This window comes from Dendropsophus ebraccatus, chromosome 2 (genome assembly GCF_027789765.1).
Source record: "Dendropsophus ebraccatus isolate aDenEbr1 chromosome 2, aDenEbr1.pat, whole genome shotgun sequence".
Lineage (NCBI taxonomy): Eukaryota > Metazoa > Chordata > Amphibia > Anura > Hylidae > Dendropsophus > Dendropsophus ebraccatus.
In genome coordinates, this window is record NC_091455.1 from 203,689,334 (window position 1) to 203,708,855 (window position 19,522).

Genomic DNA, 19,522 nt, shown 5'->3' on the forward strand with positions numbered 1-19,522 from the left:
ATGGTCCACTGCAAACTGTATATTGTGTCACCCCTCTCAGTATTTAGGTCTGTTGTTTCATCTATTTCTTGTATATTTTCAGTTATCAGTGTTAATGGTGTGGTGATGCAATGGCTTGATGTCACGTGACTGCCCCTGCTGCCATGGTAACCCCAATAGCCGTCAAGCTTTGGCTGGGCATACCATGTGACTTCCTGCCTACCTCAGTCCTTTCCTCTACCATCAAGGGGAAAGGGTGTGTGTGTGTGCCTTCTCTCCACCTTTAGGGGAGAGGGACGAGTGTTCTGCTGTTCCAGTGCTGACCAGAAGTAGTCCAGTCCAACCGGACCTGGTTCCTTATCCTCAGGTTTCCAAGATTCTCGTCTCCACCAAAGATCTGGGTGTCGTTCTTCAGTCATTACTCCTATCATCGTCTGTCATCATCAACAGCAAGTATTCATCTCAACTCCATTGCGCCCATTATCATATCTTCAGCACTACTACTCCCATCATTCAGTCTCCCTGCCTCAAGTAACGCTATCATCACAGCCTATTGCAGCATCACCCATTACTCCGTTATATCCAAGTCTGCCTTATACCCGGTTGCATCCAGAAAGACTGTTGCCACTAGTTACCACCGTTATAATAAATACACAACTACCGTTGTTTCTGAACCTTGGCATTGGTGTAAATATTGGTGCCCTGACTAAGGACAACGAGGAATTGCTCGGCCTCCGCATGGTCAGGTCCCCGCTGGTTAGCTGCTATCCCTCGTGCCAAATCCGTGACCTTACATCAGGCAAGCGGCTACCCGGGTTCCTACCCAGTACTACCACCTACTACTACCCTCAGCAGAGTGGCCCAGTGCACTGTTCTGCCTGATCCCCAGAGAGAGCAGGTTCTGGATCCCCATACTGTAATCCTCTTCTGCCTGATCCCCAGAGAGAGCAGGTTCTGGATCCCCATACTGTAATCCTGTTCTGCCTGATCCCCAGAGAGAGCAGGTTCTGGATCCCTATACAGTAGTCCTGTTCTGCCTGATCCTCAGAGAGAGCAGGTTCTGGATCCTCATACTGTAATCCTGTTCTGCCTGATCCCCAGAGAGAACAGGTTCTGGATGCTCATACTGTAATCCTGTTCTGCCTGATCCTCAGAGAGAGCAGGTTCTGGATCCTCATACTGTAATCCTGTTCTGCCTGATCCCCAGAGAGAACAGGTTCTGGATGCTCATACTGTAATCCTGTTCTGCCTGATCCCCAGAGAGAACAGGTTCTGGATCCCCATACTGTAATCCTGTTCTGCCTGATCCCCAGAGAGAGCAGGTTCTGGATCCCCATACTGTAATCCTGTTCTGCCTGATCCCCAGAGAGAACAGGTTCTGGATCCCCATACTGTAATCCTGTTCTGCCTGATCCCCAGAGAGAGCAGGTTCTGGATCCCCATACTGTAATCCTGTTCTGCCTGATCCCCAGAGAGAACAGGTTCTGGATCCCCATACTGTAATCCTGTTCTGCCTGATCCCCAGAGAGAACAGGTTCTGGATCCCCATACAGTAGTCCTGTTCTGCCTGATCCCCAGAGAGAACAGGTTCTGGATCCCCATATAGTAGTCCTGTTCTGCCTGATCCCTGGAGAGAGCAGGTTCCGGATCCCCATACTGTAATCCTGTTCTGCCTGATCCCCAGAGAGAACAGGTTCTGGATCCCCATACTGTAATCCTGTTCTGCCTGATCCCTGGAGAGAACAGGTTCTGGATCCCCATACAGTAGTCCTGTTCTGCCTGATCCCCAGAGAGAACAGGTTCTGGATCCCCATATAGTAGTCCTGTTCTGCCTGATCCCCAGAGAGAGCAGGTTCTGGATCCCCATACAGTAGTCCTGTTCTGCCTGATCCCCGGAGAGAGGATGTTATCCCAGATTATTCTGGAGTAATTATTGACATCAGTCATCACCTTATCAATCAGTCACAGAATTCCATTCATTCCCATACCTTAGAAGAACCGGTCCAGCGACGTCTGGATCGCTCTCGTGCCCCATTGATATTCACAGCCGAAATGTCTGATGTCTATTAGCGATGGCAGACGATGAATGGCGTAACGTCTGGCCTCGCCTCTAATTATCATAAATATTTATCCGCCACGGCTGATCATTCTGATATCAATCACACAGACTGTAATTTGTAGACAATGGATTAGTCTGTTGGTGCAAATAATTACCGCTACAAATCATCTTGTGTCGCACCGCGGTACCATCAGATACACATATGTACCGAGCCAATACCAGGGAGATGGCGGAACATATAGAACACATAGCATAGTAAATCAGGATCAGTACAGGATCAGTACTGTAATGTACGTACATAGTGACCCCACCGGCAGAATAATGAGTGCAGCTCTGGGTATAATACAGGATGGAACTCAGGATCAGTAATGTAATGTATGTACACAGTGACCCCACCAGCAGAATAGTGAGTGCAGCTCTGGAGTATAATACAGGATGTAACTCGGGTCCCCTGGTTTTCCTTCCTTGGACACTTCTGGTTGGTACTGACCACTACATACTGAGGACCCCACAAGACCGGCCTCTCTGGAGATGATCTCCCCCGGGGGTCATCACTATTCGGCCTCGGTCACAGTCGCTCTGATCATTACACACGTCCGTTCTTTCAGCCTCCAGCATTGACTTTTAGAGCCGCTCGGTCACTTTCTTGGTGTCCCGGCCCTGTCAGGCGCCATTGTCACCGGATAATCGGCGTTGTTCTCTGCCCCCCTGAGAGGTTTTATGTTGCAGCTGATGGACGTATATTAAGGAGGATCCCGTTTCTTCCTTTCTCCGCACTTGTTGTAATATTTGGGTCCGAACGCCATAAATCTCTTTACAGAGAACGGATCACAGAGTAACAAACACCTTCTTCTCTCTGAGTGTCACATAAATCTCGGCGTTCCTGCATCTGGGCGCGGTCGGCCGGCGCTGACAGCTGGCGCTCCGTCACACTTCTAGGCGGAGGGTGTGGACCGTTTATAGGGGACTCGTAAATCCCCGAGAACAACACAAGCTCCTGACTGTTTCATGTTTCCATTATCAAACACCAGATAATTGTCTGTTCACACGGCGCTGGCGCACAGCCCCCTCCCGTACCGCGCCGGAGCACCACGAGGAGCGCCATGCACGAGCCCCCATGTGCCGAAACGTTCAGGAACTGTGACTGAAGGAAATCTATTACACTGCAGATCCATTGCTGCAGTCACAATTCAGTAGGCTTCAGGGCTGAAATCTCCCAGCATTCCTCACTCATTAGGTGTCTGCGATTACATTCTCAGAATTTCATTTTTTACATTGTACCTCGTATAATCATCCGGCATATTGTACGTGATTTCACAGATCCACACGCAGCTGGCATAGAAGACATAGTTTTACAGCAGAATTGTGAATTCAGCTCTGAATGCAATTGGAGTATAAGATATAATGATGATGCGGCAGAATTGTGAATGCAGCTCTGGATCTGACATCATGCAGGAGCAGAATTCTGGATGCAGCTCTGGACCTGATATAATGTAGCAGCAGAGTTGTAAATGCCACTCTGGATGTTGTATAATGTGGCAGCAGAATTGTGAATTCAGCTGTGGATGTTATATAGAGGCAGCAGAATTGTGAATTCAGCTGTGGATGTTATATGGAGGCAGCAGACTTGTGAATTCAACAGTGGATGATATATAATGTGGCAGCAGAATTTTGAATGCAGCTCTGGATGTTATATAATGTGGCAGAAGAATTGTGAATTCAGCTGTAGATGGCATATAATGTAGCAGCAGAATTGTGAATTCAGCTGTGGATGTTATATCGAGGCAGCAGAATTGTGAATTCAGCTGTGGATCTTATATAATGTGGCAGCAGAATTTTGAATGCAGCTCTGGATGTTATATAATGTGGCAGAAGAATTGTGAATTCAGCTGTGGATGGCATATAATGTAGCAGCAGAATTGTGAATTCAGCTGTGGATGTTATATCGAGGCAGCAGAATTGTGAATTCAGCTGTGGATCTGATATAATGTGGCAGCAGAATTGTGAATGAGGCTCTGGATCTGACATCATGCAGGAGCAGAATTGTGAATGCAGCTCTAGATCTGATAAAACATAGCAGCAGAATTGTAAATTCCACTGTTATATAACGTGGCAGCAGAATTGTGAATGAAGCTCTGGATCTGACATCATGCAGGAGCAGAATTGTGAATGCAGCTCTAGATCTGATATAACATAGCAGCAGAATTGTGAATTCCACTGTTATATATTGTGGCAGCAGAAGTGTGAATTCAGATGTGGATGTTATATATTGAGGCAGCAGAATTGTGAATGCAGCTGTGTATGTCATATGATGTAGCAGCAGAATTGTATGTGCAGCTCTGAATCTGACATCATGTAACAGCAGATTTGTTTATTCAGCTCTAGATCTGACATAATGTGGCAGCAGAATTGTGACTACAGCTCTGGGGCTGATGTCATATAGCAGCAGAAGTGCAAATGTAGCTCTGAATCTGACATAGTGTTGCTGCAGAACTTTGAATGCAGCTCCTGGCGTATACTGTAAGTACAATAGCAGAATGTACTGTATAATGCAGCTCTGGGTGTGGATGGAGCTTGAGATGACTGAAGAGCAGCTTTCCATGTGACAGCGGCGGGATGGAAGTGGAGTGAAGGATTTCCATTGTACTATACCTGTACGTTCAGTAGTTGGGACAGCTTTTATTATCTCTGGCTGGAGAGAAGAATTTATATAATATAATAGATGATTAATATAATCCCTGTAAATACCTGGTGGCTTTTATACCCTAATATTCCTATCACTGACTCTCTGGACATCTCTCATACATTACACACCTGTCACTGATATCCGGGATCGAAACGTGAAAAACACAACAGGAACAGATCAGTCATTACATATTAATCCCAAATGTATAATAAACTGGCGTCATCCTATAATAATCCCCATACAGCAGTGATCCCCAAGCTCCGTCTGCTGCAAAACTACAACTCCCAGTATACCCTCACAGCACAGCAGGGATCAACAAAGCACTGAAGAGAATCATGGGCAGACAAGCACAGGTCTTATTACACTGCCATCCTAGGTACGCTTAAATGAAATGTGATATAAAAAAAAACTATGTAACAATCTCCACGTATAGAATGGATGGGGGCACTGAACTTTACAGATAAACTTGTGTAATTTGGAGTAATTCAGGTACCCATGGCGGTGCCCCAAGGCAATCTCAATAGTTAAGATGACACTGATGACTATGGTGGCAAGGTCACATCCAAAACCATTATATGCTATAACATTACCTGTATAAGGATTATAAGTTATAACATCACCTGTATAAGGATTTTAAGTTTTTACATCACCTGTATAAGGATTATAAGTTATAACATCACCTGTAAAAGGATTATACATTATAACGTCACATGGCCAAGATTAATTGCTAATAAAACAGATCCTTAAGAAGACATATATAGAAACTTGTGTAACATGACGTAATTCAGGTACCCATGGCGGTACCCTAAGGCAATCTGTATAATGAGAATAACTCTGATGACTATGGTGTTTTTATGAGTGCACAGAACTGGTTGTTATGTCTGTGATATAGGATTTACCATCTAAGCATGAAGTACACAAGAACAGAAAAGAAAGTAGGGAAGAATACAAGGAGTATACAAGAATTCCAGAAGAAAAAAAGAAGTATATAAGAATACAAGAATGTAAAGAGATGTATAGAAGAAAATAAGGAGGAGTATAGAAGAATACAAGGATAAGTATAAAATTATATATGGAGGAGTATAGAAGAATATAAGGAGGATATAGAATAATATAAGGAGGACCATATAAGAATATAAGGAGGAGTACAGAATAATATAAGAAGTATAGAAGAATATAAGGAGGAGTATAGAAGAATATAAGGAGGGGTATAGAAGAATTTAAGGAGGCATATAAAAGAATATGAGAAGTATAGAAGAATATAAGGAGGCATATAAAAGAATAGGAGAAATATAGAAGAATATAAGGAGGAATATAGAAGAATATAAGGAACAGTACAGAAGAATATAAGGAGGAACATAGGAGAATATAAAGAGGACCATGTAAGAATATAAGAAGGAACATGTAAGAATATAAGGAGGATTATAGAAGAATACAAGAAGGAGTATAGAAGAATATAAGGAGGAGTATAGAAGAATATAAAGAGGAATACAGAAGAATATAAGGAGTATAGAAGAATATAAGGTGTATAGAAGAATATAAGGTGTATAGAAGAATATAAGGAGGACCATGTAAGAATATAAGGAGGAGTATAGAAGAATATAAGGAGGAGTATAGAAGAATATAAGGAGTATAGAAGAATATAAGGTGTATAGAAGAATATAAGGTGTATAGAAGAATATAAGGAGGACCATGTAAGAATATAAGGAGGAGTATAGAAGAATATAAGGAGTATAGAAGAATATAAAGAGGAATATAGAAGAATATAAGGTGTATAGAAGAATATAAGGAACAGTACAGAAGAATATAAGGATAAGTATAGAAGAATATAAGGAGTATAGAAGAATATAAGGTGTATAGAAGAATATAAGGTGTATAGAAGAATATAAGGAACAGTACAGAATAATATAAGGATAAGTATAGAAGAGTATAAGGAGGAGTATAGAAGAATATAAGGTGAATAGAAGAATATAAGGTGTATAGAAGAATATAAGGAGGAGTATAGAAGAATATAAGGAGGAGTATAGAAGAATATAAGGAGTATAGAAGAATATAAGGTGTATAGAAGAATATAAGGAACAGTACAGAAGAATATAAGGATAAGTATAGAAGAATACAAGAAGGAGTATAGAAGAATATAAGGAGGAGTATTGAAGAATACAAGAAGGAGTATAGAAGAATATAAGGAGGAGTATTGAAGAATACAAGGAGGAGTATATAAGTGGATATGAGTTGCCACCACTGATCTGACAATCCCTATGCAGCTACAATTCTATGTTCTGGTTGTCAATCAGCTCTCCCAGATATAGATACAGCCAGTAATACCTGAATAAAATTAAGAAAAAAGGGCAAAAGAAGTATTAACTATTATTGGAATTTTTAAGGCGGAATTTATTTTAAGGTGGAGTGATAGCAAACTCTAATAGCCCCTGTGCTTCCACTTCTTTGACCCCCTGAGGCATCTACAATCATGGTGACATCCACAGAGGAGCGCGAGGATCATCCCCTGATACCTGTCTTATCAGTCACGAGCCGCTCTCCTGTGTGCTCTCATTCCTGGCATTGTTGTGTCACTTCTGCTGCCATCATTTCCTCTCCATATTGTTTGCTCAGTAACAGGGCGGGATTCTCCGCCATCACCTCATGTCTTTCAGCTTCGGAATTCGTCCTTTTACACGTTGCGTTTGCAGATCTCTCAGAGAACAAAACGTGATGGCTGCTCCTCATGACTACAATGACGGCTCAGACCGCCTTATAATTACAATGACAAGGATGATGGACTGCACAAAAGAGGCCGATATTACATTATACCTGTATTAAAGGCTTTGAGAGGACAATGGAGGTCATAGACGAGACAAATCCCATACAAATAAGAGTCATGAGAGAGTGAACATAACAATGTACAGGGACCAGACACAGGAGAGTGTGGGAGACAAGAGACAGACTCCACAGCTCTATACAGGTTATCCCTCAGAGACCATGGGACCTCCATCTTGGATCTTCAAAGTTCTCATTGTCCTATTTATTATCCCTGTAATCTCTTCCTATCTTGTTGTCCTGACTTCAGACTGATACATTGTACATGTATCATGTACAATGTAGATGATAGATAGATAGATAGATAGATAGATAGATAGATAGATAGATAGATAGATAGGAGATAGATAGATAGGAGATAGATAGATAGATAGATAGATAGATAGATAGATAGATAAATAGATAGATAGATAGATAATAGAGAGATAGAAAGCTCCTCTCTCCCAGGCAGCCGCTGCCAGATACCTTAGTGTCAGGAGTGTGATGTCTGGTAATGGCAGCGGGATGGGTGGAGAGGAGATCCGCAGAGGAGCTGAGCTCAGCAACGCCAAACACCTAAGAACAGCGGCCTCTCCCGATCCTGCAATAACAAACCCTCCGCTCTCCATTATAATAAATCATTAGTGTAATATGTGAAGCAGCGGGTGGAGTGCATCATCTTGACTATCCTGAGGGGCCACACAGAGCACAGAGCCACAGCCCTGATCCAAGCACAACATCACTTTTAGTGTTATTATATGTAATTATCCCGATTACTGACTTGCATGATACAAGATATACACAAGACATACAGAGGAGAGATGGATGGATAGATAGATCATAGATAGATAGATAGATAGATAATAGCTAGATAGATAGATAGATAGATAGATAGATAGATAGATAGATAGATAGAAGTATATGGGGCAACATGCGAAGAAGTGGTGCAATAGTAAGCAGCAATGTGATTCCCTGTTCTGTACAGGGTTTCCCGCCCAAGAGCAGAAAGCTTCTGCTTGTGAGTGGGCTTTTTAAAATTCCCAGCCCTCAGCACAGTGCAGGCAGCTGAAGGGGACTGAGTGTGTGGGCAGGGTTTGGGGAAATTAATGGTATATATTTACACTACCGTTCAAAAGTTTGGGGTCACATTGATATGTCCTTATTTTTGAGGGAAAGGCACTGTACTTTTCAATGAACATAACTTGAAACTAGTCCTAACTTTAAACAAATACGCTCTATACATTGCTAATGGGGTAAATGACTATTCTAGCTGCAAATGTCTGGTTTTTGGTGCAATATCTACATAGGTGTATAGAGTCCCATTTCCAGCAACTATCACTCCAGTGTTCTAATGGTACAATGTGTTTGCTCATTGGCTCAGAAGGCTAATTGATGATTAGAAAACCCTTGTGCAATCATGTTCACACATCTGAAAACAGTCTAGCTCATTACAGAAGCTACAAAACTGACCTTCCTTTGAGCAGATTGTGTTTCTGGAGCATCACATTTGTGGGGTCAATTAAACGCTCAAAATGGCCAGAAAAAGAGACAGTCTATTCTTGTTCTTAGAAATGAAGGCTATTCCATGCGAGAAATTGCTAAGAAATTGAAGATTTCCTACAACGGTGTTTACTACTCCCTTCAGAGGACAGCACAAACAGGCTCTAACCAGAGTAGAAAAAGAAGTGGGAGGCCGCGTTGCACAACTAAGCAAGAAGATAAGCACATTAGAGTCTCTAGCTTTAGAAACAGACGCCTCACAGGTCCCCAACTGGCATCTTCATTAAATAGTACCCGCAGAACACCAGTGTCAACATCTACAGTGAAGAGGCGGCTGCGGGATTTTGGGCTTCAGGGCAGAGTGGCAAAGAAAAAGCCATATCTGAGACTGGCCGATAAAAGAAAAAGATTAAGATGGGCAAAAGAACACAGGACATTGGACAGAGGAAGACTGGAAAAAAGTGTTGTGGACAGATGAATCCAAGTTTGAGGTGTTTGGATGAAGAAGAAGAAGGTTTGTGAGACGCAGAACAAATGAAATGATGCTGGAAGAATGCCTGACGCCATCTGATAAGCATGGTGGAGGTCATGTGATGGTCTGGGGTTGGTGCTGGTAAGGTGGGAGATTTGTACAGGGTAAAAGGGATTCTGAATAAGGAAGGCTATCACTCTGCAACGCCATGCCATACCCAGTGGACAGCGCTTGGTTGGAGCCAATTTCATCCTACAACAGGACAATGACCCTAAACACACCTCCAAATTGTGCAAGAACTATTTACAGCAGAAGCAGCAGCGGGTATTCTATCATAGGTAATGGAGTGGCCAGCGCAGTCACCAGATCTGAACCCCATTGAGCTGTTGTGGGAGCAGCTGGACCGTATGGTACGCCAGAAGTGCCCATCCAACCAATCCAACTTGTGGGAGCTGCTTCTAGAAGCGTGGGGGGCAATTTCTCCAGCTTACCTCAACAGATTAATAGCTAGAATGCCAAAGGTGTGCAATGCTGGAATTGCTGCAAAAGGAGGATTCTCTGACGAAAGCAAAGTGTGATGTAAGAACAATGTTATTTCACATACAAATCATTATTTCTAACCTTGTCAATGTCTTGACTCTATTTTCTATTCATTTCACAACGTATGGTGGTGAATAAGTGTGACTTTTCATGGAAAACACAAAATTGTTTGGGTGACCCCAAACTTTTGAACGGTAGTGTATTTTATGTTTTTTTATGTATGGTTTTTCCATAACCAGACAGGTAAAAAAAAAAAAACAGCAGCAGCCTAGTAGTACCAGAGTTAAAAAAAAGCCATTTATTTTGTCTTTCCCCAGCCTAATAATACCAGCCTGCTACCATCCAGACCAGGAGCAATATATATTTTTTTTTAATGTAAACTTTATTGACATTTTTTAATAATAAACTATACAAACAGTAGGTCCGGAGAATGGCATCTCAATAACGCAGACTACACCAGCCCAGAACATGCTGCACTTCCTCAATAGAAATGTAGAACATTTAAAAGTAATAAAGCATAACCGTGGGAAACAGTAATTCAAAATAGTTCACCAGTAAAGGTTGGTGGTATAATAAGGCAAGACGCCATTAACCAGAAATTATGACGAGACACATAAATGGGAAGAACAAGAGGGTCAGCTGGAGGGAAGAAATAAAGGGGGGGGGGGGAACATAAGAAACAGATCTGCGAGCCTGAGAAGGAACAACTCCTAATCAGTTAGGTAAACCAGTACGAGCACAATAAGCCTTCCAGGGAGCCCAGACGGAGTCAGAGCGGCATCTGATTGTTCAGTGACTCCGTTAGTCGCTCTATGCCCCTAATATCTCTGATCCTTGCGAGCAAGTCATCAACGGATGGAGGGGGAGTCTGCTTCCATTTGCGGGGTATAAGCGACTTAGCGGCTGTCAATAAGTGAAGCATTAATTTGGTATATATATATATATATATATATATATATATATATATATAAATAATGATATGTATATATAATATAGTGATATGACTGTATGATGGGTGACATGACTGTATGATGGGTGATATTACTGGATGATGGGTGATATGACTGGATGATGGGTGACATGACTGGATGATGGGTGACATGACTGGATGATGGGTGGCAAAACTGTATGATGGGTGATATGAATGGATGATGGGTGACATGACTGTATGATGGGTGATATTACTGAATGATGGGTGACATGACTGGATGATGACAGTAGTGGTCTTGGGCACCAAGCCCCCATGCCTCGCTCTGGTGCCTAAGACCACTGGACAGGGCCACTGCTGCGTTCTGAACTGTATCTATGAGCACTCGTAACGAGCGTTTACAGTTAATTGCAGCAGCAGTGACAATGAGTGACCCTTGTGGTTGCAGGAAGTGTTTTCTCTGCGGTCACAAGAGGCTGCTCTGTGTCTCTGGTGCCAATGCTCGAGTGATGTTACTGAAGCGCCGACACCAGGACAAGGGGAGTGCGGCCTCTTGTGACTGCAGGGAAAACACTTCCTGCGGCCACAAGGGTGAAGAGAAGAGGAGACGCCCGGACCCAGGTGAGTAGAAGTGTTTGTTTTTTGTGTTATATACTATATGGGGGTAGCACACAGCGGGGGTCTATATAACCGGGGGGAGCACAAAGGGGGTGTATATAAATGGGTGGAGCACAAAGGGGTTTATATAACGTTGGGAGCACACAGGGAGGCTATATATAACTGAAGGAGCACACAGAGAGGCTACATATAACTGAGGGAGCACACAGGGAGGCTATATATAACTGGGGGAGCACACAGAGAGGCTACATATAACTGAAGGAGCACACAGGGAGGCTATATATAACTGGGGGAGCACACAGAGAGGCTACATATAACTGGGGGAGCATACAGGGGGGCTATATATAACTGGGGCTTCACAGAGGGGGGCTATATATAACTGGGGCTTCACAGAGGGGCTTTATATTACTGGGGTAGCACACAGGAGGTCTATATCCAAGTGGGGGAGCACACAGGGGGGCTAAATACTACTGGGGGAGCACACAGGGGTCTATATCCAAGTGGGGGAGCACACAGGGGGGCTAAATACTACTGGGGGAGCACACAGGGGTCTATATACTACTGGGGGCAGCACACAAGGGGTATATACTACTGGCGGCAGCACACAAGGGGTATATACTACTGAGGGCAGCGCACAGTGGTCTATATTACATTGCGGCTGCACAGAGGTGCCTATATACCTTACTACTATACTGGGGCACAGAGCACACCTAATTAAGTGGGGGCACAGAGGGGTGTAACTACTTTATACGGGTACAAAGGGGTGTAACTACTATATAGGGGTACAGGGGACCTAACTACTGTATGTGTTTCCTGAGAGAATGTGATTCTTGTGATTCTGGAGAGAAGATTCACAGCCGGGAGAAGACTTCCAGGTGGCTCACACTGGATGGAGGGGGGGGGGGGGAAGAAGTAAAAGACGCTGATCGGAGAAGACGGCCCTTGTGAGTCACTGGATGTAACTGCACTCTGTTATAGGGTTGTAGTGATAGGGGTCATGGTGTGGCGGTATTATGTAATGGTATCATTGGTGATACCTTCCTGTTTTGTTCAGAGCAGTTTTGAGGCAATATGTAAGTACTGTATGGTGGTAACAGTGCTATAAGAGAACTACTGGGGGGGGGGGGGGGCGTGTCGAGGGGGGAGGGCAGGACATAAGTTCGCTTGGGGCCCCAGAAATGCCAAGACCGCCCCTGGATGATGGGTGATGTTACTGGATGATGGGTGACATGACTGGATGATGGGTGACATGACTGGATGGTGGGTGGCATGACTGGATGGTGGGTGACATGACTGGATGGTGGGTGACATGACAGGATGATGGTGACTGGATGATGGGTGACATGACTGGATGGTGGGTGACATAACTGGATGATGGGTGACATGACTGGATGGTGGGTGACATGACTGGATGGTGGGTGACATGACAGGATGATGGTGACTGGATGATGGGTGACATGACTGGATGGTGGGTGACATGACTGGATGGTGGGTGACATGACAGGATGATGGTGACTGGATGATGGTGACTGGTTGCGGGTGTGCAGGCTGTTTGTGATGTCCTCAGGGCCACAGGAAAATCGGACTCCTATATGGAATTCGCGGGGGAGGCCCTGGGGTTCGTCCTGTCCCAAAATGTGTTTAAATTTAATGGCAAACACTTTTAAACAAATCTCGGGGACCGCTATGGGAACGCCTGTAGCATGTGCTCTAGCCTACCTGTTCCTGGCCGTTTTCGAGCATGTATTTACTTCAGCCAATCCCTTCATCAAAACTCATCATCACATGGACGGTATCTTTATCGTTTGGACAAGAAGGAAAGAGCAGTTTTCTGGCTTTGTTCAGTATCTCAACAGGGAATGCAAAATGAATATGGCTTTTCCATCAGGGTTCGGGGGTGAACAGTTGGACTTTCTCGACGTGAGGATGGAGGTGATTGATGGCGGCATTGTGACTTTAGGTTATCATATGCCAACTACTCCGCCCACCAGCTGCTGATTGGCAGTTATCTATCCATGCTGTGTATAGGCAGTCAGCTGTCAATCAGTAGCTGGAGGGCTGGGGGAGGGGTGTGGCAAGAATCCTATTCTCCTGCATATTAGGAGAACGGCTGAAAAGAAAGTAATACACCGATCTGTTCAGCATTTCTGTCACTAGTTTATGCTGACCTCATTTAAGGCGCCATATACCTAGTGACAGATTCCCTTTAAAGATGCAGAATTACAGAAACCGCTGTTCTCTTACAGACATACTCATTCTTTAGGAGAAGTTCTATCCACTCCCCAAGATCTCTCAGCGAAATCATAAATGTGGCCACTGTTCCTTTTGCTGCTTTGGAAATTCATCAATCTTGGGGGAGTTCCCCAGGAAATATATCATTTTATAACATGCAGACCCATTCTTGTAGTATATGCCGTGTTATGTCTGCACCCCCGTATGGGCCACCCCATATTCATCCTATAAATAATAGCAATCTTTATGTAACATATATGAATGAAACTACATAGACATAGTGCACAGATGGATGGTGGGAGGTTATACACACAGATAGCGAGAGGGAGATGCCGGAAAAGTATCATCTCTATAGCATATTGCACTCAGGTCCAAAGTAAACAGTGGTAAAGAGCAAACATGGGGTGAGATGGCAGCAGTATATGGTATATACAAAGGTCAGATGGCGGCAGTATATAGTATATACATGGGGTCAGATGGCGGCAGTATATAGTATATACATGGGGTCAGATGGCGGCAGTATATAGTATGTACACGGGGTCAGATGGTGGCAGTTATAGTATATACACGGGGTCAAATAGTGGCAGTGTAAAGTATATACACGGGGTCAGATGGCGGCAGTATCTAGTGTATATACACAGGGTCAGATGGCGGCAGTATAAAGTATATACATGGGGTCAGATGGCGGCAGTATATAGTATATACACAGGGTCAGATGGCTGCAGTATATAGTATATACACGGGGTCAGATGGCGGCAGTATATAGTATATACACAGGGTCAGATGGCGGCAGTATATAGTATATACACGGGGTCAGATGGCGGCAGTATATAGTATATACACAGGGTCAGATGGCGGCAGTATATAGTATATACACGGGGTCAGATGGCGGCAGTATATAGTATATACACAGGGTCAGATGGCGGAAGTATATAGTATAGACTCTGGGTCAGATGGCGGCAGTATATAGTATAGTTGCTCTGATCTATTTAGCATACCACTATATATACTTGTTGTAGCTATATACTGCTGCCATCTGACCCTGTGTATATACTATATACTGCTGCCATCTGACTCTGTGTATATACTACATACTGCCATCATTTGACCCCGTGTACATACTATATACTGCTGCTATCTGACCCCATGTATATACTATATACTGCTGCCATCTGACCCCGTGTATATACTATATACTGCTGCCATCTGACCCCGTGTATATACTATATACTGCCGCCATCTGACCCCGTGTATATACTATATACTGCCGCCATCTGACCCCGTGTATATACTATATACTGCCACCATCTGACACTGTGTACTGTTGTTTGCTCTTTACCACTGTTTACTTTGGGTCTGAGTGCAATATGCTATAGAGATTATACTTTTCCGGCATCTCCCTCTCGCTATCTGTGTGTTTTACCTTCTACCATCCATCTGTGCACTATGTCTATGTTGTTTCATTCATATATGTTACAAAAAGATTGCTATTTTTTTTTTTTTTATTCCAGTACTTATCAGCTGCTGTATGTCCTGCAGGAAGTGGTGTATTCTTTTCGTTCTGACACAGTGCTCTCTGCTGCCACCTCTGTCCATGTCAGGAACTGTCCAGAGCTGGATAGGTTTTCTATGGGGATTTGCTGCTGCTCTGGACAGTTCCTGACAGGGACAGAGGTGGCAGCAGAGAGCACTGTGTCAGACTGGAGAGCATACAATACGTCCTGCAGGACATACAGCAGCTGGGAAAACTTGAGATTTTTAAATAGAAGTAAATTACAAATCTAAATGACTTTATATAAATACTATTTATATGTCCTACATGTGAAGTGTAGAAAGTCTCTTACACTGCTCTCAGTCCATATTCACTATGAGTAATGGAGCAGAATATGGACTTTATTATTTGTCTGCTGAGATTCCTTATGGGTAAGGATACAGGAGAGACGGATGGAACCGAACATGGCAGACTGGTTCTCAGTCAGGTTAAAGGGATTCTTATTGGTGGGGATCGAAGTGGAAGATTACAGTAAAAAAAAAAAAAGTGTGTGTAGTGGGGGGGGGGGCCTGCATCAGGAGAAATATCACCAACAGAGAGGAGCAGAAGGATAAAGACACAGAGGGAGGTTTATCAAACATGGTGTAAAGTGAAACTGGCTCAGTTGCCCCTAGCAACCAATCAGATTCCACCTTTCATTTTCCAAAGAGTCTGTGAGGAATGAAAGGTGGAATCTGATTGGTTGCTAGGGGCGACTGAGCCAGTTTCACTCTACACTATGTTTGATAAATCTCCCCCTATTGAGAGTCACTTCTGTGCTGCACAGCGGAAGGAGATGTAGGGTGAACAGGAGGAGAGGAGAGGGGCTGATGGGAGCAATACATAGGGGAGGAGAGGAGAGGGGCTGATGGGAGTAATACATAAGGGAGGAGAGGAGAGGGGCTGATGGGAGTAATACATAAGGGAGGAGAGGAGAGGGGCTGATGGGAGTAATACATAAGGGAGAAGAGGAGAGGGGCTGATGGGAGTAATACATAGGGGAGGAGAGGAGAGGGGCTGATGGGAGTAATACATAGGGGAGGAGAGGAGAGGGGCTGATGGGAGTAATACATAAGGGAGGAGAGGAGAGGGGCTGATGGGAGTAATACATAGGGGAGGAGAGGGGCTGATGGGGGTAATACATAGGGGAGGAGAGGAGAGGGGCTGATGGGAGTAATACATAGGGGAGGAGAGGGGCTGATGGAAGTAATACATAGGGGAGGAGAGAAGAGGGGCTGATGGGAGTAATACATAAGGGAGGAGAGGAGAGGGGCTGATGGGAGTAATACATAGGGGAGGAGAGGAGAGGGGCTGATGGGAGTAATACATAGGAGAGGAGAGGGGCTGATGGAGTAATACATAAGGGAGGAGAGGAGAGGGGCTGATGGAGTAATACATAAGGGAGGAGAGGAGAGGGGCTGATGGAGTAATACATAAGGGAGGAGAGGAGAGGGGCTGATGGGAGTAATACATAAGGGAGGAGAGGAGAGGGGCTGATGGGAGTAATACATAGGGGAGGAGAGGAGAGGGGCTGATGGGAGTAATACATAGGGGAGGAGAGGAGAGGGGCTGATGGAAGTAATACATAGGGGAGGAGAGAAGAGGGGCTGATGGGAGTAATACATAAGGGAGGAGAGGAGAGGGGCTGATGGGAGTAATACATAGGGGAGGAGAGGAGAGGGGCTGATGGGAGTAATACATAGGAGAGGAGAGGGGCTGATGGAGTAATACATAAGGGAGGAGAGGGGCTGATGGGAGTAATACGTAAGAGAGGAGAGGAGAGGGGCTGATGGGAGTAATACATAAGGGAGGAGAGGGGCTGATGGGAGTAATACATAGGAGAGGAGAGGGGCTGATGGGAGTAATACATAGGGGAGGAGAGGGGCTGATGGGAGTAATACATAGGGGAGGAGAGGGACTGATGGGAGTAATACGTAAGGGAGGAGAGGGGCTGATGGGAGTAATACGTAAGGGAGGAGAGGAGAGGGGCTGATGGGAGCAATACATAAGGGAGGAGAGGAGAGGGGCTGATGGGAGTAATACATAGAGGAGGAGAGGAGAGGGGCTGATGGGAGTAATACATAAGGGAGGAGAGGAGAGAGGCTGATGGGAGTAATATATAGAGGAGGAGAGGAGAGGGGCTGATGGGAGTAATACCTAAGGGAGGAGAGGGGCTGATGGAAGTAATACATAAGGGAGGAGAGGAGAGGGGCTGATGGGAGTAATACATAAGGGAGGAGAGGGGCTGATGGGAGTAATACGTAAGGGAGGAGAGGAGAGGGGCTGATGGGAGTAATACATAGGAGAGGAGAGGGGCTGATGGGAGTAATACATAGGGGAGGAGAGGGGCTGATGGGAGTAATACATAGGGGAGGAGAGGGACTGATGGGAGTAATACGTAAGGGAGGAGAGGGGCTGATGGGAGTAATACATAAGGGAGGAGAGGAGAGGGGCTGATGGGAGTAATACATAGGGGAGGAGAGGAGAGGGGCTGATGGGAGTAATACATAGGAGAGGAGAGGGGCTGATGGAGTAATACATAAGGGAGGAGAGGGGCTGATGGGAGTAATACGTAAGGGAGGAGAGGAGAGGGGCTGATGGGAGTAATACATAAGGGAGGAGAGGGGCTGATGGGAGTAATACATAGGAGAGGAGAGGGGCTGATGGGAGTAATACATAGGGGAGGAGAGGGGCTGATGGGAGTAATACATAGGGGAGGAGAGGGACTGATGGGAGTAATACGTAAGGGAGGAGAGGGGCTGATGGGAGTAATACGTAAGGGAGGAGAGGGGCTGATGGGAGTAATACATAAGGGAGGAGAGGGGCTGATGGGAGTAATACATAGAGGAGGAGAGGGGCTGATGGGAGTAATACATAGGGGAGGAGAGGAGAGGGGCTGATGGGAGTAATACATAGGGGAGGAGAGGAGAGGGGCTGATGGGAGTAATACATAAGGGAGGAGAGGGGCTGATGGAAGTAATACATAAGGGAGGAGAGGAGAGGGGCTGATGGGAGTAATACATAAGGGAGGAGAGGAGAGGGGCTGATGGGAGTAATACATAAGGGAGGAGAGGAGAGGGGCTGATGGGAGTAATACATAGAGGAGGAGAGGAGAGGGGCTGATGGGAGTAATACATAAGGGAGGAGAGGAGAGAGGCTGATGGGAGTAATACATAGAGGAGGAGAGGAGAGGGGCTGATGGGAGTAATACATAAGGGAGGAGAGGAGAGGGGCTGATGGGAGTAATACATAAGGGAGGAGAGGGGCTGGATATAATCTAGACCAGGGATGGGGAACCTTCGGCCCTTCAGCCATTGCAAAACTACAACTCCCATCATGCTTGGACAGACGAAGCTTTAGCTGTCCAGGCATGATGGGAATTGTAGTTTTGCAACAGCTGGAGGGCCGAAGGTTCCTCGTCTCTGATCTATTGGATAGATGGATGATGGGTAGGAAAGAAACGCATGACATATAGATAAGGGCAGAGAGCATGATGGGAAAGTATTTTAGGGCAGTTCCAATCTGATCTAATTCTAAAGTGATCACTTAATCTGTCGCTTCCGATAGAGACTTTAGATGGAATTGCCAAAAAGACCAATGGTCAAAATGACCTGTGTGATCAATTATATAGTACTATGGCTAAGATTAGCTGGGTGATGGGTGAGATGACTGGATGATGGGAGATATGACTGGATAATGGGTGACATGACTGGATGATGGGTGACATGACTGGATGATGGGTGATATGACTGGATGATGGGTGACATGACTGGATGATGGGTGATATGACTGGATGATGGGTGACATGACTGGATGATGGGTGATATGACTGGATAATGGGTGACATGACTGGATGATGGGTGACATGACTGGATGATGGGTGACATGACTGGATGATGGTGACTGGATGATGGGTGATATGACTGGATGATGGGAGATATGACTGAATAATGGGTGACATGACTGATGGACGATATCACTGGATGATGGGCGATATGACTGGATGATGGGTGATATGACTGGATAATGGGTGACTGGATGGTGGGTGACATGACTGGATGATGGAAGATATGACTGAATGATGGGTGATATTACTGGATGATGGGTGACATGACTGGATGATGGGTGATATGACTGGATGATGGGCGATATGACTGGATGATGGGTGATATGACTGGATG